The sequence below is a fragment of the Amblyomma maculatum genome, chromosome 2 (assembly GCF_055883805.1).
Source record: "Amblyomma maculatum isolate TAMU_Amacu chromosome 2, ASM5588380v1, whole genome shotgun sequence".
NCBI classification, from domain to species: domain Eukaryota; kingdom Metazoa; phylum Arthropoda; class Arachnida; order Ixodida; family Ixodidae; genus Amblyomma; species Amblyomma maculatum.
Genome location: NC_139345.1, coordinates 57,486,958 through 57,509,551, shown reverse-complemented (window position 1 = coordinate 57,509,551; position 22,594 = coordinate 57,486,958). Strand labels below are relative to the sequence as shown.

The following is a 22,594-nucleotide window of genomic DNA, read 5'->3' as shown; positions in this document are numbered from 1 at the left end:
CGTGACTTTAGCTGACGGGGGCATAATTGCCCCTTGTGTAACGGTACGGTATTGCGCGTATTTTTTTCCTGTCAGTTGGCGTTTTTTTTTTTTTTTTGTACGTTTGTTTGAATGACACACTGAAGAGTAGAGCAAAACCCTTCATATTAGATTTTTTTTTTGCTTGCTAAATAAATATTCAACCTTATGTAAGCATAAAAAAAAAAAAGACATTTGAAGGCATTTTATGAAATCCCTCACGTCGAATTTAATTTGCGAATGCGAGTCTCGTGTTTTCGATGTGTTCGTTGCTATAATATTCATGGCGGTAAAAGCAAAAGAAGCCTTGCAACAAGAGCTTGCCTCGCATAAATGCAATATATATATATATATATATATATATATATATATATATATATATATATATATATATATATATATATATATATATATATATATATATATAAAGTAATATGTATATGCAATGCCACAGTGCCCCAAGAGCCCCGCTAGGTCCTTCGATATGCTATTTTATATCTTATTATCGTCTTGGAAACTGGCTCTTTTGATACCATTCGGGATACCATCCTTTTTTTGGAATCTTCACGGTATAGGAGCTCGAGGCTAGAGCTCGTTCACTATATAGCCTTTACTGAACGAAGGGAGCTTTCCATACTTTTTTTTTTTTTTTTTTTCCAAATCGTTAGGATCGACTGAGGGCTAGCGAACAATGAGATTTACTTGCCAAAACAACAGCGTAAGACGCTGCAGTGCAGAGAAAAGTATTCTCACCCTCTGTATTGACTTGTGGGCTCAAGGAACGGTTTTTGTTGAAGGATATCGTCTATTTGTAATACGGTGCTTTTCGAAACGCCGCTGTATGGCTGTGACATGCCGTGATAAAGGCTTTCTGTATGAAAGTACATAATATTTTGTCCTGCGATCAAAATTAGCTGGTCTCCTAGCTCATGGTATTATTTAAGTTCCCCTCAACTCGAAACTATCTCTGGTTTGAAGAAGAAATAAAAAGTCGGATATAGGACAGTCGACATTTTCACATGTAGTTAGTAAAGCAGTGATTCTACCGCATGGTCGGGAGAATTTGGGTCCGCCGTTCCACATGTGACAGGACCGTCGCAACTTCGCTCATGTCGCTTTCGACAAATGCTGAGCGCACGCGGTTTCAAAAGTTCGCGGGGCGCGCGAGTCGCCGGAGAAAGCTGTTTCTTTTTGCGCGCAGCCCATGAACGATGTGTGTGTGTGAGCTGCATAAAAGAATGACGCTGCACATTTTAATTCCAGATTGAACACATTGGCTTGGGCAAAGTCCCGCTCTCTTGCAATTGGCTTGGCCTAAAAACTTTTGACGCCGAGTGTACGTGCGCGAGCATCGTTGGCGCCTTACCACCATACGCGATGCCTCAAAATGCATATGCTTGTTCTAGGGAATGTTTTTTTTTTTTTTTTTAGTCTGGTATAAATAACCTTTATGACCCGTTCCCCTGACCGTATTCCTGACCATGGACATAGCATGTATTAAAGGAAATTGTTCTGCTTGGCTGAATTTATTTTTTTAATTTATTTATTCAACAATAGTGCATATTCTTACTGGAGCCCAAGCAGGAGTAGGCGAACAAACGCAAACCCAGTCACGAATATAAATCAAAGGATCAAAAGTGATACATCCGCTTCTCGGAAAGACAGGCATATCGCAAACGTGCAGACAGGGTCGCATGTTTCTCTCTTTAACTGTGAGCTTTATTTCTCCGCGCCATTCCTTTATTCTATCAATTTCAACAAAAACCTAGGTCACCAACTGCACGTGATTCCTGGGCCGCTAGCTCCACTCCACGAGTGCTTCTTCGGCGTGGAAGGTTACGTTATAGTAAAGCGTTTAGGAAACATCTGTACTATATATACGAAATATTATATGCTACACTTTCAGGAACAGGGATTTATTGCTTTTTTCGCAGCTTTCAACCATGCACTTCATTCTTATCGCGTGTGAAAAAAAAAAAAAAAATAGTGGCAAGGAAGTGGCTGCGGTTTGTGGCTGCTGCCTGGGAGATCTCGCAGTAGGCTCTAGCGGTATACGGAAAAATGGAGGCACAGTGTGATATAATAAATATGACGCGAAGGTTGCATGCTTGGCCAGCAGCTGCTTCAGCGGGCTGGAATGCGTTCGCGTCCTCCAACACGGAACACATGGAGGCGGGTGATAGAATTGTAGGCCGCGGGGAGCGCAACAGCTGCGCGCTATCGTAATGAAATTCGACCTATCCGATGCGCATACTTCTTCGCCGACCCTCTTCCATGCCTGCCTGCTTCATTATTGCTTGCGAAGGAGGGAATCTTTCTGTGTTTCTGGGACTGGGTTGCACTGCGCATGGTAAAAGTTAGACGTCCGGGAATTTCACTTAATTGGAAGAGTGGTAGAGAAGCCTTCGCCCTGCAGTGGGTAATTTCCGGTTGAGGATGATGAGCTTAATTTCACTCAAAGCGGGACCTTTACGCCCTGGGATATACTTAACAGTGAAGTAGATTTTGCCGCTACAGACCACTTTCACAGGCAAGCCGCAATTACGCCAACTGCTGTTTTTTTTTTGTCTGTTTGTTCACGTACCTACCAACACATGCCGTCCATTTCCGGCCGGACATGACGCCATTAGCAATGGCATGAGTTTTAATCGAATGTCGAGGCGGGGAGGGCAGTTTTTAACTCTAAATTTACTGGCAATGCGTGCGTCTTTTCGTGCTCAACAAGTCACCATAGCCAGCCCCCCCCCCCCCCCCCCCCCCCCCCCCCCCCCCATCACACACACACACACACACACACACACACACACACACACACACACACACACACACACACACACACACACACACACACACACACACACACACACACACACACACACACACACACACACACACACACACACACACACACACACACACACACACACACACACACACACACACACACACACACACGCACGCACGCACGCACGCACACAAAGAAGCAAGTGTTAGTAAGAGCGCCCAATGGATAGAGTTGTGCTCGATTCTCCTCAGATGTAGGCTGTGACACTGCTTCAGGGGGTTCCCCGCGTCAGCAGAGGCACACCGTGAGAAAGCTGGGAATTTCTAGATGAAAAACAGTGACTGATCAAGTTGCAGTTAAGTAATGAATTCATGCTATTTTATTATTTGGTCGGTGCACTGATTAATAATTGCACTCATGAATTCACTCGACGCGAGCTGCCATCACTCTGAATCATTTTTATTTAGCATCAAGTGAATGAGCGCAACCGCACAATACCTTTATTAGAAGAAGGGACAAACACAGCGCAGGAGGGACAAGCAGTCCTTTGTCTCCTCTATGCCTCGTGTCGTTCAGCTGCTTCACTTGATACTATGTCTGACCAACTCACCCACATCTTGCAAGCTAGAGGAGGGCCTCCGAGCAAAAACAACCAGCAACGCCAGAAGGTAATTAACGTGTACTATCCAAGGTTTGTTGACAGGGAAACCAGCGATGATACCCGTTCTTTTGTTGTCAGAATAATTAATTACGCCATATCGGAAGTCGATAGGGATTAAAAAAAAAAAAGAGAAAACAAAATTATTTTTTTGATTGTCGAGGGCGCTGGACGTTGAGACATCGTGTCGCCGCGACTAGTGGCACCCGCAGAAAAGAAAAAAATGTGGATAAGACGCCTGCCCGCCCGCAGACCGAGTCGATGGGGATGGTCCGCCTACCATATGTGTGTAATGACGCCTGAAAGTGAGAAGCATGGTGAGAAGGAACGCACAAGCACGCGCGTAGATGGTGTTGTTGGCGCAAGCGCCGGGCGATGTCTTTACACTCTCGCCACTTGCCTTCACGCATGCTTAGAAGGGCCGAATCTTTCCCTTTCTACATGCGCCCGCTCTCTTCGTACTGCTGCTGGCGGTACCGTTCAAGTGACCTGTTGGTCGGCGGGTTTTTTGAAGAATGGGGCTGCTAAAGCTTTCTCTTTAAAAATTCATGATGCCTGAGTGGCTCTGAATTCAAGGTCCGGCGTTCCTCCTTGAAAACCGTTGCGAAGATGTACGATAACATGAGGTTTATGAGATTCATTTGATTGCGCGGGGAGCGATGTCTTATAATTTGCACCCATGAGCGCAACCGCTTATAGTTTGCCATCCTTCCACACCGTGCTGCGAGGCTGAGCGCGAACAGGAGTAAGATTGGACAGAAAGGGTGTGAATGCAGGTACCGCCAAGAAGTTTCTAAGTCCCGTTCATAGTTCCCGTTGATTCTGTTGTGTATGTTTCTCGGAAAAATCGGTCCTGCTGCTGCATATTCGAAGAAGCCAAATATGATACAAGCCTACACGTCGAATAACTGGTGCATCCCGGTCACGAAAATAATTTCATTTGGTCTTATCTATCCTGTCTTCCGTATGGTTCTATTTCTTTAATCCGGCTTCGTTCACCTTCCTGCTCAGTCCCTTTCCCCATCTCTATTTCTTCCCTTGTCCTGTACGAAATTATCTATTGGCCCTACCCAAGGAGGTTTTGCCACCTTTCACCTGCGATACTTCGGCGGTGCAGATTGGTGCAACTTCCCTGCAGCCTCAGGGAATAAAATCACCATGGATGTCATAGCCTGCTCAGGTTCACTTGGTGACGAAATGTGGCACCTGCAATGTGTCGTGGCAAAGGGGTCTACTCCCTCGGCCCAATCCCTTCTTTAGTTCCTGTAATACGCCGCAGTGTGCCCGCGGGTTGGAGATTAGTGCCCGGATTATAGCGGCTTAGAGGAAGGTAAGTAGCCAGCGCTGTGAGGATCAATAAATTGTGGACAAACGGAACGTTTTGTTCAGGGTGAAGGTTTGCCGTTGCTCAAGACACGCTGGAGCCCCCGAAGAACGAGTGAGGAAAGCGGAATCCACGTGTTCTGCTGTTACTAATGCTCCTTCTACTCGTGAACTTGATTCTTTGATCTAACCGAGTGGCCGAAGACCAGTATTTTGTAGACAGAATTTTCTGCTTGTGGGTACAGTTAAAACACACCGAGAATAAAAATAATTTACCTGTTAGTCAACCACAGAGCGAATTTTGTATATTGTGCTTCCTGGATGGTGAGGTGGAGCGACGATGATTGACGAAATATGGATAGCGACACTTGGAGAGAGCGAAGAGATGACTTGGAGTTTATGTACGCACGACTTTACAATATTTACAGCACCTACAGCATGGTCGGGCAAAACAGGGATCGGGGTACCTCGGCTTAGCCGAAGATGTCCTGGACCCTCGGGCTCAGTTTTAATGCCTCGGGGCCCAGTCCATACTCGAATCGTAGACAACTACAGCAATGCATCAGTATGATATTAATTACTTGCTGCCTACCACACCCCCTTTGATTTTACTAGTACAAGTTACTTTCCACGGAGACATAGATGCTAGCAAAAAGAGCATGAGAAAAAAAAACAAAAAAACACGAAAACGACAGGTACGCGATCGACCACAATTGGCCTGCCAAATCCCGGGCCCTGCCCCACCACCTTAGTCTGTACGCGAGCTGTCTTACAGATAAAGGGAAAAACAAACTCGAGAACGCAAAGTTTCCTTTCGCCCCGTGTCGCCTGTCTACATCGCACCATGCATGGTCCCTTCAACGCCAAGGTTGTGAATTCCAAATTGGTGGTGTCATTTCGACGCATCCTTCCCGCAGTTATTTGGCGCCGTGCACTATGATAAGTGCCCGGCTTTCGTCGGTTTTCATCAGTACTGTTCACCCTGAACCGCGCGAATACTTCAGTGCCGACGTGCGCCTTCGTACTATGTACACGCGCAAGAAACCACTGTTAGCGGAGGCTTACGCTTGACAGTGTCCACCACGTTTACCACGTGCCTACACCGACCTTTACACACAGCAAACCTATACGTTACTTACGGTGTGCGGTGTCATGAGCGCCACGGCGAAATTTAATAAAATATGTCGAATAATTATTTCGCTCTCTAAAGGGTGCTTGTAAAAGTTTCATTTAGTTTCTTATTTTGCTATCGGGACAGTCGCATTACAGAGAGGAGCGGCACAGAACATGAATCGAAACACGAAAAATGTTTACAGTTAAAAGTAAAACATGTATGTAAGAACTCGCAATATTAACATATATACGCGTTAAAGGCTAGAAATAAAAAATCGCATCATGCAAACAAAAACGCATAAAGACAAGTGGTTGATGTCATTAGATGTAAAATGTTGAATTAGTATGAAATTGGCTGGGGTTATTGATAACATAAGTGTGCGCGAAAGATCACTGCAGTCTAGTCACACTACCTATTCTGTGAAAAAGTGACTAATTAGGAGAAGATATAGTCCCACGTTAAACTTTTGCGGGCCGCTATGGGTTTCTCAGCATCGCTTTCAGCACTTTCAAGGGCTCTCACAAGTGTTGAGGTTGTTAATTCTTAAAACAGAAAAAGAAAAACATCGTTTGGTAAGGGTCATTGAGTCAATCGAGTTCATTGATCATATCGTTCACGTTGATCTATTGTGCTGAATCAGCAGTATGGGACGGCCGAGCAGCGGAGGAAGTTCTGTGGGGCTGATTTATTAAAGTTTCCGTCATATAGAAAAAGGTGAAGAGATTTTTTTAAACATTCCATTCCTGGTCGCTGGTAGGCGGCTCGAGGAAAGAGTTCAACCCATTATAGCGGTTGCCAGCAGATAAACGATGCCAATCTCCAATGGCGGCATGTACAAGGCGGAGTGTGTGGCAGGTGTGGCGTATGCGAAGTGTTACATAGGTCAGCGGAGTGGGGTGCATCATATCTGCCGATAAAATGCGGACCAAGTGCTGGTCAGAGCTGTAGAGAAATTTTACTTTGGTGCGCACGAGTACCTCTCTGTATAATATGTTATCGTGCAGAGAGCATGGTAATCGCTGCCGTAGCTCGATTTGTAGCACATCGCACGCGACATGTAGGAGGCGGTTGCTGCCCTTTTATCCGCATATGCGCCGTGTTCTTTATCACTTTTTACACGAGAGGCTAGTATATTCCTCATTTCGAGAAAAAAAAAAGTGCATTTGGGAGCTTCGACCGTTTCAAGCCTCGCAGCCTACTTGGGAGGTGACATGGCAGTGTCCACACCTCTGACCACAAGGCTGCGATAATCCTAGCTATTGAGCTCGATACCTTATACCTGAAGGAAATGTCGATGGCTGCGGTGGACATCCCATCTAGTCTAAGTCACCTAAAAGGAAAAATGCCACCGCACAAAGAATGATTCAGAAACGAGCATTATATTTACCTCTGTCGTCTCTTTTTAGGTGATGACGTAACTGTTGAGCATAACACAACTTAATAGTGTAGCATGGTGTAGAAAAGTAACACTCTCGCGTATACGCCGCACAAATCTCAGTGATCATCTGCTTTTTTTTTATTTTTTTTTTTTATTTATTATTATTATTATTTTTTTCATCTTTCGTACACTGTTCGTAGAGCCACAAGTTTGACCACTCACAAAGTGCCACCACGCCTTGCGTGCTCTTGCGCTCTGCACGTGAGTAAACAGAGTGGATAAAGCAGCCAGCTGTTAATATGGCAACTGACCCTGCGTGGTCCTGTACTTGCGTGCTGTTAACATTTTTCCCACAGGGCTTTGACCCTAATGGCAACGAGAAGAAGCGCAGCACTGACTGACTGAAGGCCAACGTGGCTGACATACAAGTTAGAGGCCGCATACAGTCGAGGCGTTGGAGTGAACGATCCTATTTTACGTCACTGGAAGCGAGGGAAAAGGAAACAGTCTGTGGACCGTATAGTATTGTTACTGAAATATTACGGGCATATCTCGGTGCCCTGTCATATCTTAACGCGACAAAGGCTCCGTTCTCGAGGAAATCGGTCGTCAGCGTTGTCGACATCGGCGTTGTGAGCGAAAAATCGCGGGCATGACTCTGGCAGGTGGCAGTCTTCAGGTGGTAGCTGGTAGGTGGCTCTGTAACGTCACAAGACCACGTGACCTAGCCGAGTTGGCAGGCACTGCCAACTCACGCTTCGCCTTCGAGATGGGAGGGTGAGATTGGAATGCAGCCCTCCCGTACCTCTGGATCCTGAGCTAGACACTCTATAGAGACGTTGGTTGGTTGGTTGGTTGGTTGGTTCACAGGAAGGGAAAGGCGCAGTATCTGTCACACTTGCTCTGTGGACACCTGAACCACGCCGTAAGGGAAGGGAGGAAGGTGGGAGTGAAAGTGGAAAGAGAGAAAGGGGAGCCGTAGTGGAGGGCTACGGAGTAATTTCGACCACCTGGAGATCTTTAACGTGCGCTGACATCGCACAGCACACGGACGCCACTTCGTTTCGCCTCCATCGAAACGCAGCCGCCGAGGTCGGGTTCGAACCCGGGAACTCCGGAACAGTAGTCGGGCGTCTTACCACTGCGCCACCCCGGCGGGGCAGAGACGTTCAGGCCAAGAGGCACTTTCGCACAGATGTATGTCGGGGGATCTTTCATATATAATATGGTAGCTTACGGCTTTATGCTCACGAGGATGCATGGAATAACGGAGGCGCATAATAAAAGATTAGTGACAAAACGAGAAGCAAATGACGCGCATGCGCACACGAGGATGCCCATAAAAGAGCCCGCGAACGGAAGCCATTAACGCTGTTGAGCCGCACCCTTAAATGTGGAGCTTTAGTGTCTCCTCCCTATTTTCGTGCTTATATATGAGCACACCAAGTATATTATCGCGCCGGCGCCACGAACGCTGTTTGCCGGGATAGGAAACTGTTCATGTGACGTCACAAAAAAACAGTGCGTAAAACTTTGACCCTTATATGTCGTAAGAAGCTTAGTTTCATTTCTCTTTTATCTTTATTTTTAACCTACTGAATGCCTCATCTGTTTTTTCGATTCGTTTCCTTGGTGGTGACGTTCTTTTCTATCATTTTCTTGTCTTAGACTGAGCATATAGTATACAGCTGGTAGAGGGGCTACATATATATAGGCACCTTCAATAACGTTTAGCTCTGGGTACTTGCAGATACTTCGGGCACAATTAAGGTGATAGCTTCTTCTAAATAAATTAGGAATTATTTGATCCGTAAAATAACTAATTAATAGCTCTAGTTTGCAAGATCATTTAGTTACTATGGCTTAACATAATTCAACACTTCTTCACACGATATTCACGAGAGAGAGAGCGAGAGTGTGTGTGTGCCGCGAAAGGGGAGTTTATAGGACTGCCGACCGCCTGCCTCTTCTCCCCCGACTCAAACGTGGTCGATCTCCTTCCCTCTCATACGTATACACGTCAAGAACACTGGTTTGAAGTGTTTAACGTCCCAAAGCAACTCAGGCTATGAGAGACGCCGTAGTGGAGGACTCCGGAAATTTCGACCACCTGGGGTTCTTTAACGTGCACTGACATCGCATAGCACACGGGCGCCTTGCTTTTCGTCCCCATAGAGAAGCGACCGCCGAGGCCGGGATTCGATCCCGCATCCTCGCGCACAGTAGTCGAGCGCGCTAACGACTACGCCACCCCGGCGGGGTGCGTCAAGAATAACGCAAGAATCTGGCACGATGTATTGAAGTAACTTGAAATGTGGTGACTATGGTGCAGGATATTTAATCTTTGCTGACCAAGCGCGTCAAGGAGATTTTGTACCAGCTTGCCACCTTTAGGAAGGCTATAGTACAAGAAAACGTGTCTAGAATGACTCATTCAAAAAGTTCGTTCTTGTACTTCCACCGCGGAAAAGCCTAAATATGTTGCTGAAATCAGCAGTCGCCACATTTCACTAGCATGGAATGGGCACAGGAAATGAATGATGCAGTCTGCTTCGGGGTGAAGATGTTGCAATACCACTGCGTCACGTACGGTGAATGGCACTTAAAGTTCATTGACACACCATTTGTTTTTAGTAGCCGTGGCTGTGTTTCTTGTTCTTTATTGTCATTTTGAGGTGAAAAATTTGCTTCTCCACGAAATGATTCAACTGTTGGAGGACGTCAGAAATCAGTCTCTTTTTCTATATATTTCCGGTGCCTTTTTTCATTCATCCCGTTTTGCGCTATTGTTCGATACCTGCAGTTTTCTAAACCATTATATGCAGGTTGTCCCGCGTAACTTGAGCCGAGGTTTTAAAAATGAAAGGCACTTCGGACCCGAATAGAACAGGATACATAAATAATGTTGCCACTAGCCTATGTAGCCCATGGTATTCTTTATTTACCCCTAACTGACTGAATAATTATGTTTAATTACTCAACATTTGTGGTTTTGGCTACAGGCCCCGAATGTGATACGCAATATTGCAGAGCACCTTCAGAAATATGCCAAAAATTGTTTTATACGCAGTATATATATCCCACGTGGCCCCTTTTTCAGCGTTCCACTGTCTGCCCGCAGTCCACGCATACCATAGCTGTGCATCCATCGTCACGCTTTCTTCCCCAGACAACCAAGAACTGGAATCACCTTCATGCCGACTCTGTTCACCACACTCATACAGCTGGCTTCAAGGCGTTCGTCGAAAAAAAAAAAAAAATCATTGACGGGCTGTAACGACCCACCCTATCACATAAAACCCTGGCATTAAAGTGCTAATCGTAAGCTGGTTAGGAAATGTTAGTAATTAAATTTTAACTGGTTGGAATTAGGAGGTTTGTAGCTGACCAATAATAATCGCTATATCTGTTTTTCGAATTTTGAAACCATGATTACCCTTGGCGTTATGGCTTAGCATGCAAATTCGGGCTATTTCTTGCGTAATTCGAAAATCGCGCGCCTGCAGCGTACGCACCGCGGCGTATATGAAATAGCATCGTTCCACTCCCACAGAGAAAGTCACATGGTACGTGCGTTCCAGAGTGTCACGCACATTGCGCGAGAAATGGCCAAAATTTGTTAAGCCACGGCGCCAAGGGTAATCACGTTTTCAGAATTTTAAAAATAGATACAGCTGTTGCCAGTTGTCAGCTACTAGTTAATCAGTGCAACGAGATGTTTATGTGTAAAAGGTACAGATTACTTTACCTCCTTATACGGATGTCTGCTAGCATCGGTGTTAACAAGCCACGAAAGCTATCTTTTTGTCTCAAAAGCCTAATTAAAAAAATTCATAACGGGCTTTTCCGAAACGCCTGCATGGCATAGCCTTCGACCTTTTCGTTGCCCCCCGCTACTGCGTTAACCGTTGCTCTTTCCCCATTTCGCTGCTTCAGAGAAATGAGCTTCTTTTGCTGGAAACGGCCAGTCACGAGTGACGGGGTTCCAGGGGTTTCATCCTCGTGTTTTTCTTTTTTTTTTTTTTTTTTCTTCATCCAACGCCCTCCGTCAGAAGCCAAGCACATCTTTTCACATTTCCCCATCCCAGAGGAAGAAATTAAATTCCTGACTCTGCTGCTGTCTATCGACTGTGCTCATCTTTCCGTCGTCAGACCGGTCGGCAATACGCGGCGAGAAACGAATTTGCCGCGCGCGCGCACGTCAACAAGCCTCAGCACGAAATTCTTCCCTTACTTTTCATTAATGTCACTTCTGGTCTTTGCCATATATGTATACTTAAGGTGTGTCACTTCTGGTCTTAGCCATGTATGTATAAAGTCCTGGTGCACTTTCTAGGACAAGCTTAGCAGATGACTTCGCGCCTTGGTTTCAGTTCATGCCTGTCACTCTGAAAAAGAGAGAGACCGCGAGCACAGTATGTGTGTCTTCGTGTTTGTTGTGCGGGTGTACGTGTCAGTGAACTGTGTAAACTGTTAACATTGTCAGTGCCGGTTAGAGGGACAATGAGGACAGCTGCATCAAAATTTTAATGCTAAAAAAGCTGGTAGTTCGCCTTTGCGTGTCTCATTTTGCCGTCCCTTACCTAGCGGCATAAGCGCATTTATTGCCCAGAGATTTCAAATCGAAGTTGAAAAGCTGTTACCTGTCGATCTGATTCAAATTTGATTCTCGCCTATCCTGCCGTAAACAGAAAAAAAAAAAAAAAAAAAGCTGCGAACCATACGTAGATGCAGACTCCACATGATTGCTGTTAGAGCTTTTGGAGCATACCAAACTCCGCTTCAAAAAGCGATTGGTTTTAGTCCGATTTTGGGCGCCTATGAATTGTCTCGCCATCTAGAAGCGGTCAATAGAAGCTTTCTGCTATTGCGTTCTGAAAATTCTTTCTTCTTTTTCACCTTAAAAATTACCTCTATGACTTTTATTTCTAAGAATTTTCGCTCCTGTAACTCTTGAAGATATTTTATTTTCATGATGGTTGTGCATTTATCAAAAATCTGAAAGTTTGCAATTTAGACACAGTTTTCTCTATTGGCCGCGGGCGCCGCCGCTATCCGTAGACGCCTGAAATTTGACTAATCAATATTGTCGATATATATATATATATATATATATATATATATATATATATATATATATATATATATATATATATATATATATATATTTGCCCTGTGGGAAGTCTCGCAACTAGTAATATTAAAGAGCTCTGGATTGCTGTAGGGCGACAAGCGGTGCGGTCTATAAGAATAGTAGCCGAAATGCACACGGTTTTTTTTTTTTTTTTTCTTTTTACCGACCACCAGTCTAGGATGCCGTTCGCGAGCTTGACCACGAAGCTCTCAGTCTCAGACTCGGTCTTTATTTCAGGCATGTACAGCCTTTGTCAAAAGTTTAAAGCTCAGAGAGTCTACTTCTGAGCCATACAATGTGGCTCGTAATGCGTTCCCAGGTTTCCAAACTTGCTGAAGGCAAGATTTTTCGTCCTACCCTCTCCAATGGCTAGGACTTGCACGATTGTTAAAGAAGTCATAATATACGGCTTAAAAGCAAACCCTCCGGTCTTTAAACCTTTGACAAAGTCTGTACATCTCTGCATCTCATGACTGGGGAGAAGGAGGGGGGGGGGGAATCCGCTAAACAGCGGCTTGACGGTGCTTCCTCCTCTTGGACTACATGCGTGGCAAAGAAAACAAAAAGAGCTAAGAAAATACTTCTGCAGTTCACAATTTACACACAAGGCTGAATAAATGTGTACACACCTTATCCGCAGCTGCGTGAGAAAATATATAAAGCGATTGTACAGCGGAAGAAGAATTTGAACATTGTTGTTTTTAACAGAATATTATTCAGCGTAAAAAGGAATTAATATAGTGCAACATCAAGGTTAGAAAATAGACAGTTGTATATAATAAACGGAAAAGGAAGCACTGCATTCGCCCAAAAGTGTAGTAATTTGTTTGTTTGTTTTTTTTTTGTTTTTTTAATTTCTGGTATGAAGGCAAACGACGGGAAGGATCGGATAGTCCGAATGGGTTAAGCAGGGCAGGCAGATCATTACTGAATGTCTGAAATTCGCAGTTATTTCGAGCACGTGGTGCATACCAGAGTTCATGATGACAGGATTGTGGAAGCATGCATTTTTACGGAAATAAGTGGTGTCGTCTAAGAATGCCACTCGACATTCGGAAAATGATTTGTACAGTTGAAGAAAACGCAAATCGTAAAGTGTGGTAAGCTTGACTATATGATAATATATATACCGCGGGTAACGGCTGACTGCACTTCAGCGGCCTCAGCGGCACAAAACATGGATGCGATTCTTTTGAGGGCTGAGGTGGCTTGACTACAGGATATCGAGAGTGTCCGAGCGCCGATGATCATCTGATATTGGAGGTATATTGCGAACAGGCGGCAGGGTCAGCAGCAAGCGAATCTGTACCGGTGCTGCAGCTGACACCGCCGAGCCGCCCGATAGCAGTAAGCGATGAACTGTGCACTGTGGAAGGAGGAAAAAGAGGTCAACACAGGACCTGTTTTGCGAAAATTCTTCTGTTTCATTCACGGTTGTGGCGTTCAAGCGAGATTCGTCAACGCTTTCTTGAGTTTCTCTACCTGTAAAAGGCTTCCTGAGAGAACAGTTATCGGCGTCGCTTCTCCACAGTGTGCATGGGAAGCCAAATTACACACTGTACTACAATTTCTTATGCTCCAGGTAGCTCTGTGTGTAGCAAGAATTTCTGGCGTCCTAGGAGGATATGAGAACAGCGAGAATTGAAAAAAATGATAATATGACACCGCCTAATAGCCACACAAAAAAAATTGCACGCTTGGTAGTCGGATAGCTAAGACGCTCAGTGGGGAAAAATGCATGTATCGAACTATGAAAAACCGCAGCTACACAAATAAAAAGTAATGCAAGAAGTGCTGTGCCCGGCGTGACATGGTTAATGAAATCGGTTAGGGCTGCGAAGTTCTGTGGTTGAAATCGCGCTAGGTGCTGTGTCATTGCCTCACTTTATTTTTGTTATTTATATATATAATGTGATGGAGTATCTTGCAGCTTTGAACTCTTTCCAGATTCCTTTTTATTTTTTCCTGGTAACCCAGATTTCTCCACGCAGCTTTAAACAGGCCCATCGTGGACAGTAATAAACCTACATACCTCGTGCTGCAAAAAAATTCGCACCGTTTATTTTCAGTTGGAGGGCGTGTGCCAAGGCGTGAACTTCGTCTTACAAGAGAGAGAGAGAGTTTTTATTGGCTAAAGAGTGTGATCATTAAGGCATATCGGCCTTGCGTGGCCTACAGGTGGGAACTTAGACTTCCCCTGCTGCTCCGCACTTGTAAACCGAAGCACGCCAAAAACAAAATCATGTGGGCGTGCAAAACTTACAGCCAGGTATAGCAGCTAAACGCCGAAACCGCAACACATCGAAACGGAACTGAGCGCCTGTGGCGCTAGTAGATCTTCAGTATCCAGCATTCAGGCTGTCTTTTTGCCGTGTTGTAGGCGTGATAAAAGTGCGTAGGCAGTTTTGAAACAAAACGGACATTCTCACATGTACTTGTAACGCACAGCTATCAGCCCTCGTAGCACCATGAGATTCAATGGGCTGGGACGGCGATACTCGTATGTTTTTTCTTGCTCTTTTCTGCCTTACTAGTGCTTTCTTTTCAGTAAGCGCGCTATTTTTGTGATTAATCATGGTCTGGCATCCTGCCTACACACGCCAACTTAATTTTCTCCTCAGTGTCCCTTTAAATCCGGTGTTTTTTTGGCTGACACATCTTTGAAATAAAAAAAAAAAAAAAGGGTGAAAGTCATTCGCTTCGTTCTTCGCGCTTAACGATGCCCAGGATGAAGAGGAAAACTTGAGATGTTTACTAGACCTAAATAAATCGACGTAAATTATCAAGGCACGTGTCCAGCTCCGCGCTGCGCATCTGACCTTTCGAATAATTGAGAAGTCGGAGATCTGTAGGAAAATAAAGATAACACGTGCTTGCCCCCCTCCCCTCCTTCTATTCTCTCTGCGCCTTCCCTAGCAGAAATAAAAAAAGGTCCGCGCATTACTTATGCTCGGAGTCACTTTCGCGAAGAGTGTGCCGTGGGCCGGAAGACTTCCAAATCCCGTGGCACTGTCGGCTCCGGTCGCATAAAGTGTCCGGTTCCTCTGCGGAGTCTTCCGCAAGGCACGAACTGTGCACACCGCCTCTCTCGCCTTGATAGATTAGTCGCTCGATGGTTTTCGATTCCCGGCCAGACTTGTCGCGCAGTTCTTAATCCGCCCGGGTCCCTCCCATCGGCTGTAAAACACGCCGAAAGTGGGTCAACGGGAAGAACTGGAGGAGCTGCACTCTTGCAGTTTCATAAAAACACACGCACACGTCACATACACCTAATAGAGAAGTGCTAAACGTCGGAGGAAGAAGTTCGCGAGTGCCCTCGGGACGGGCACCAAATCGACTGGGCGTCCAAATCCCCACTAAGGAGATTGGAGGGATTAGTCTGTATGTCGTTCTTCGCTCCCTATTGGGGAAGGCGTAAGTATGCGCTGCGGAGGGAAAAAAGGCGCCGGCGTTTAGAGTCGATGACCTTGGCCTTTGCGGGTCGACACTTTGCGCTCGTTCTCCTATATCCCTTCCCCCTTGGGAGCTGCTGCACACGCCGAAAGGTCGCCCGTGCTTCGAGCCGTCTTCGTTCCCCGGCTGACACGATATGGCACTGGTAATGTTTGTTATTGGCACGGAACACATATCGATCCGAGTCGATCGCGAAAAGTGCCGGAAAAGTCTGTCAACTTGGGCACCCTGACACGTTACCGGCATCGTCAACATTCGGATCTTATTTGCGTAACCGACACTAGCCCTATAGGTAGCGATCACGTATAGCGTTGGGGTTCGATAGTTGTATGCAAGCCGACCCCCTAAAGTGTTTTCGTTGTGTGCAGTGTCTGTGTTTGCGTTAGACGTGATTCACGTGCTTGCGTAAAAGGAATGAACCATGTAATTCGCAGGGAACGTTTTCGTGTCATGAAATACTTGTCTGATCATGGTGATGACTTTTTCCCGTGAGAATTGGTTTGCTCGTATACGGCATTCGCTCGTTGTAGGTATACATGCTCACTGCTTTTTGCACTTCATAGCGTATCGTCCTCTCTATACCGGTTGTCCCATACTACCAAGCATTGTGGCCAAGGTGTAAAAAGAAGGAGTATCCTGTAGCCCAGTGCTGACCGAGGGAGGGGCTGTAGACAGTCACGTGGCCTAAACCGCGCTTCTTTTTTTTTTTTTTTGCTCCTCCAAAATTAATCTATAGTGTTTAACTAGGTACCTTTTTAATTATCGCCCTTAAGAACAGAGTGTCAGTCGAGAAACTGTAGATTATCTTGATAAACCTCCAACCGGAATGCTTGCACCAAATCCCAAAATAGTCACTTTCTTGTTTACCGGCCTTAAAACTTAACTCGCAGAATACCAAGGTTTCTACTTGACATCGGTGCTCTCTCTCTCTCTCTCTCTCTCACACACACACACACACACACACACACACACACACACACACACACACAGACGAGCGCTTGGACGCGCGCGTCTGTGTGTGTGTGTGTGTGTGTGTGTGTGTGTGTGTGTGTGTGTGTGTGTGTGTGTGTGTGTGTGTGTGTGTGTGTGTGTGTGTGTGTGTGTGTGTGTGTGTGTGTGTGTGTGTGTGTGTGTGTGTGTGTGTGTGTGTGTGTGTGTGTGTGTGTGTGTGTGTGTGTGTGTGTGTGTGTGTGTGTGTGTGTGTGTGTGTGTGTGTGTGTGTGTGTGTGTGTGTGTGTGTGTGTGTGTGTGTGTGTGTGTGTGTGTGTGTGTGTGTGTGTGTGTGTGTGTGTGTGTGTGTGTGTGTGTGTGTGTGTGTGTGTGTGTGTGTGTGTGTGTGTGTGTGTGTGTGTGTGTGTGTGTGTGTGTGTGTGTGTGTGTGTGTGTGTGTGTGTGTGTGTGTGTGTGTGTGTGTGTGTGTGTGTGTGTGTGTGTGTGTGTGTGTGTGTGTGTGTGTGTGTGTGTGTGTGTGTGTGTGTGTGTGTGTGTGTGTGTGTGTGTGTGTGTGTGTGTGTGTGTGTGTGTGTGTGTGTGTGTGTGTGTGTGTGTGTGTGTGTGTGTGTGTGTGTGTGTGTGTGTGTGTGTGTGTGTGTGTGTGTGTGAGATACGGAAGGAAGCCACCCTTATTGCATTTTTTATCAGAAATGAAGTGGGGTAGCAAGCTGTGGCGCTGCTGTCCAAGACAGGTCTAATCCCGTCGTCACGTACAGCTTGTGCTGGACATTCGGCAATGGAGCCGACGGGTTTGTCTGCACGCAAGAGTGAACAAAAGTGCAGCCTTGCAAACCGCCTCAGCAGACGTCGGGAGCCCTTTTCTTCCCTCTCACCGCGGGCTTTGGTGTGGTGCAGGTATTATGAACGGTCGGCGCCATTAAGTTGTCTAGCCCAGCTACCTCGCATTTTGTGCAGAGAATAATGCTGCGTGAAAGAAGCCAAAGGTCGAGCTTTTTGTGCGGACTCGTTTGCTGGCTATCAATCACAGTGTTGTCACTAGGCGCATAATCTTCTTTAATTGAGGAATAATAATAATAATAATAATAATAATAATAATAATAATAATAATAATAATAATAATAATAATAATAATAATAATAATTGGTTCACAGGAAAGGAAATGTGCAGTATCTGTCACACTTGTTCTGTGGACACCTCAACCACGCCGTAAGGAAAGGGAGGAAGATGGGAGTGAAAGTGGAAAGAGAGAGAGAGGAGCCGTAGTGGACGGCTACAGAGTAATTTCGACAAACTGGGGATCTTTAACGTGAGCGGACATTGAACAATAAACATACCCAGGTAGCCGAAATTGAGAAAGCAAACATGATTTGATCAAGATGCAGACGTGACTCGCACGAACACACAACGTGCATTTTCAAGAGCTCTAGTTTCCTGATCCATTCGGGGGTGCGTATATGGAATTCTTAGAGGAGGTGGTTAGACGGCAGCCGTAAGCGCTCTTTGTGGGACAAATGAATCTGCAGTGCATTTTAAAAGGGGAAATAAGGAAGGGTGTGTGTGTGTGTGTGGGGGGGGGGGGGGGGGTACTTGGACTACTTGAATTGCATTCTTTTTTCAGCACTGTCATGTTTTGACGTCCGGTGACCTTAGATTTTCCGTAAGGAACTGCTGCAGAAAGGACAAGTCTTGTGATTGAAGAGTGTAATGAAGCGTAATCGCGGAGCGTTCAGCATTGGCTCAATGAAACAGCCCGCGAGCTCAGTAGAGAACATAAAGTCACTCCGATATAAAGTCACTCATGTACCCTTAGGTTGCAGTCCTTTTTATTCCTTGTGTTAAGACAAGTGGTGTGTTTGCGTGGTGCCCTGAGGTCCATGACATGCAAGTGAATGTTTTCAGGGTGTCTGCTGTGTCGCCTGTTTTGTATCTGCGAGAGTGCACATGGCCCCATTCCGTTCCGTGCAGCCGTGGCAAGGAGTCTAGATCAGCTTGCGGAGGTTAGTTTGGTCCTGCATGGGAAAACAACAACAACAACAACAACAACAACAAAAAAAAAAAAAAAAGATTATACACGCAACTGCGCTTGCACCAATCGTTTAACGGAGCAAACGAGGCTATGATAGAGGAATTCGACATTGTCATGACAGCTGCCATCGCGTGCTGGTTGCGTTGCGTTGGCGTCGACGTGCAAGTGTGGATGAGTGCGTGCGAGCGCGGTGGGCGGGCGGGAGGCCGGGCGTGCCTGCACGCGCACTTTACAATGTACTGAAGCCAGCCACATTTAGCACGAGCTGCAAAAGTCCGCATAGAAAAGTTCTTCTGAAAAGCAGTGGCTCTTTGCCCGAGTCAGAAAGGGGAAGAGGGGGGAAGGTTCGTTCAGGAAACGAGGTCGCGTTCGCCTCACGTATAAACTTCTAAAAAGCAACATTTCATGAATACAGTCGTCATAAAGCTGTCAGAGACCATCCATCCTAATATAAAATAGTAGAGTAGTTGCGTAGATGGCCAATGGGCCGATGAACGTTATGTGTGATTGTAGGGCTAGGCTCTTTCAAGTGTCAAGTTTCTTTCTCCATATGACAACAATAACGGTATTCATGTGAATGTGCTGTCTATAGCCTGTTTCTCAACGCAAGCTCGCTGATGTCTGTTCTACGGGTTAACTGCCGTGTATTAGAGTAGTTGTATAATGATCATGGGCCGATGAACTTTATGTGTGACTCAGGGGCAAGTCACTTTCGGGTGCCAAGTTCCATTTCCATCTGACAAGAATAACTGTATTCGTGTGAATGTGTAGTCTATGCCTCTGTCTCAATGCAAGCTGGGCCCCGATTTCTCTTCTACTGGATAATTGCCATGAACTGCAATGATTCCTCGTAATTCAGTACAGCTGAGTCTGTTTTACGAAACTTTTTTTTTTTTTTTCAAGGTGTCCATTTTAAGACTCACGTAAAGTTTCCAAAGGCCACGGTTTCTGTAGGTTTCTACGGGAATTAGAACATCCTTCTTTTTTACATTGATAATTGCAATTCTCACTTGTGAAAGTGGAAATTATTAGACTGTGTTGATATACGTGTTAAAATCCTCTTCAAGAAATGCTCATTGAGCTTCTCTCTGCTGAGAACGCACGTTTCGTTACAGCTAATTTTGCTGCTGAGACGCGCCGATACGCATTTGCCTTTTGCTGACTTGCAGATCGTTTATATACCGCGTGTAGCGCGGCGTTTTACGGCCAATCACCTATGGCCTCCACCTACTATTCCGTTGCTTTCAGCTCGTTGGCAGTGACAAATTTATCACTGGCACAGTCGGCCAGCCGCTCCGGTCGTCACCATCCGAAGCAGGCTTTATCAAATACTGAAGAAAAGTAATTAACGGAAGCTCGCTAGCCGACTGTTTAGTTCGGCGCTGGTCGATCCCCGCCAAATAACTCGATTAAGGAAACCACCATTCCTGTGCAGTGGTCGCGAGGCAGAGGGCGGGGTGGGGGTGATAACGAACTACAGCGGGAGCGCTCGCTCGCTGCAGCGAGCGAGACAGGAGGCGAACCCTGCGCCCATGTCGAATCAGGACCCGGGTCCGGCCGAGTGTGCTTCGAGCAGCCACGGTGAGAATAGAAACCGAGGAAAAGGAAGTGAAGAGAGAGTGGGGGGAAAGAGGAGAAACACAGCTGCTGGGAAAACCTCCAAGTTTTCCCAAGCTGACTGCGCGACGCCGAGCGAGAGAGGACTCTTTCGCGGCCGGATAACAAGGGGCCGGAGGACGCCGATGAGCTCACGCTGGGGGCGTCGTAGGGAGAGTCTGTGGGAAAGAATGCTGTGTGAGAGCCATCTTAACGAGCGATCCGGCCTCTGAGACGACTCCGAACAACAATAGAGAAAGATGGGGGCGCAAGAACAGGAGGAAGAGGAGGAGGACGACGTTGCGATGCGCTAGGACTGCTGCGATGGGACTATACGCGACAATGGACGTGAAGGGCAAGAGCGTTTCAGATAAGAGATGTGTAGAAATGTAGGCCGCTGCCGCGACATCTGAAAACAACAACAAAAGCAAAATCACGATGGCACAAATCGGTGATGGCCACCGAAAAGCGAAGTGGCTGTTCGTGAGGCTCTTGTGTTTGTGTCACCAACGTTATTTAGTTCGTCGCGGCTGGATGCGGCGTTCGGCCGGCTGGTGCTTCGGTTGTGTGTGGTGGAGACGTGAGAAAGAGAGAGAGTAGGGAATGAATGGGAAGAGGGGGAAGGGGTGCTGTGCCGGCGGTACGTGCCCTCGGTGCGTGCTCGTTATTCCCGGCGCTAATTAGCGAAAGGGCGCTCGCCGTCTTTCGAGCGGAAAGGGGTTCCTCTGTCTCTCTCCCTCTTTGTTTTCGCCGCGAGCGAGGGGTTCCTGAACGACACGCCGCCTAATGTGACATACCTTTCCTACGTCCCTTCTTCTGGGCGTGTTCCGGGCGCTGCTCGAAGTGTGTCGTGCACGCGTGCGATCGGGCGAAGCGACCAACCCCTGTTGATGGGTCTACGCGTTGAACTTGAATCGATAGGTCGTCGAGCGCTGGCTCGCAGCTTGCTTGATCGCTCTCGCCCGCGCAGGGAAGGGCAACGAGGAAGGAAGCGGTCTCGACGGGGGAGTTGTATTTACGATATAACAGGGCTACAAAGTGCTTGTGCAGGCGCTGTAGTTTAATTATTCAGGGTCATAGCTTTCTGCTGCAAAAAAAAAAAAAAAAAAAAAAAGAGGGGGGGGGGGGGGGGGGGGGAAGGAGCGTGGCGGCAGGCGGCGAACTGTTGTTACGGTCTCTTTCGCTGCTCTTACTACCTGTCGTGGAAAATCAACCTCGGAGAGATTGCGACAATCGCCAGTTACTTACGAAGAATGAAAGTGACTAAAGAAAGAAAAAACTGTCCCGAATTTAGTATGGGACGTTAACAGCCATGTTCGGATGCTCGTGCTCTTTCTAGTCAGTTTACGGCGCAAGCTGTTTGATGCTTCGTTTCGCTAGATGCCTCTTGCTGTTGCCAGCGGAAATAAGGGGGGAAAGGGAGAGTATCTTCGCCTGGAGATACCGGGCTGTGGCGCTGAAGCTTTGTGGCTGGCGCGAAATTGGAAACGAATGCACCAAGCCCCGCAAAACTCATCACCATTGGCAGCTGTCATCAGGCAAAACGAAATTGGTCGCTGCCGCTTAAGTTCGCATTAAAGGTGGTAACCGTCATGCGTTTTCCACTTGTAGCAGCGTTCTCCTTATTTGTTAGCGCACTCTCTCTTGCTAGGTGCACTTGGCGGACGCGATTATCAAAATAGATGAACGGAATCGCTTTTTATTTTCACAAATAAATGAAGAGATCGACCTCTATCTCACGTTTTGGCGCGTGGTCCGTATTGCGCTCCTTGTGGTGTCTGTGCTCCATTTTCAAGTACTCGCCATGCATTTGCCGTATGCAGTTAGAAACGTGCGCTATCCGTATGTGTATAGTCACTGTTTAACCCTGCTGCGCACCAACTCTTATATTCCCTGATTTCAAGAGAGCATCGAACCGTATTTTGATTATGAAGTGGCCAAACCAATTAAGCATCGAATTTCACATAAAAGAGGCTTGTCAAAGCGATATAAGGTGAGATGCAGCTACTATGAACGCCAGTCTGGCTTATCGGCAGGTTTCACCGAAGCGTAGCCAGAAATTCCTTTTCGCGAACAAAGAGCAGTGCGTATAGTGAATGGGTCCAATGGGTCCACACCTCACCGGTCCCCGTCAGGAGGCAACGGGTGAGTCAGA

At 46.4% G+C, this 22,594-nt stretch overlaps 1 protein-coding gene across 2 annotated transcripts in view; it reads left to right on the top strand.

The window, feature by feature from the left end:
* Positions 1 to 22,594, top strand: part of LOC146198717 (uncharacterized) — a 123,239-nt gene that overhangs the window by 913 nt on the left and 99,732 nt on the right. The window lies entirely within an intron of this gene.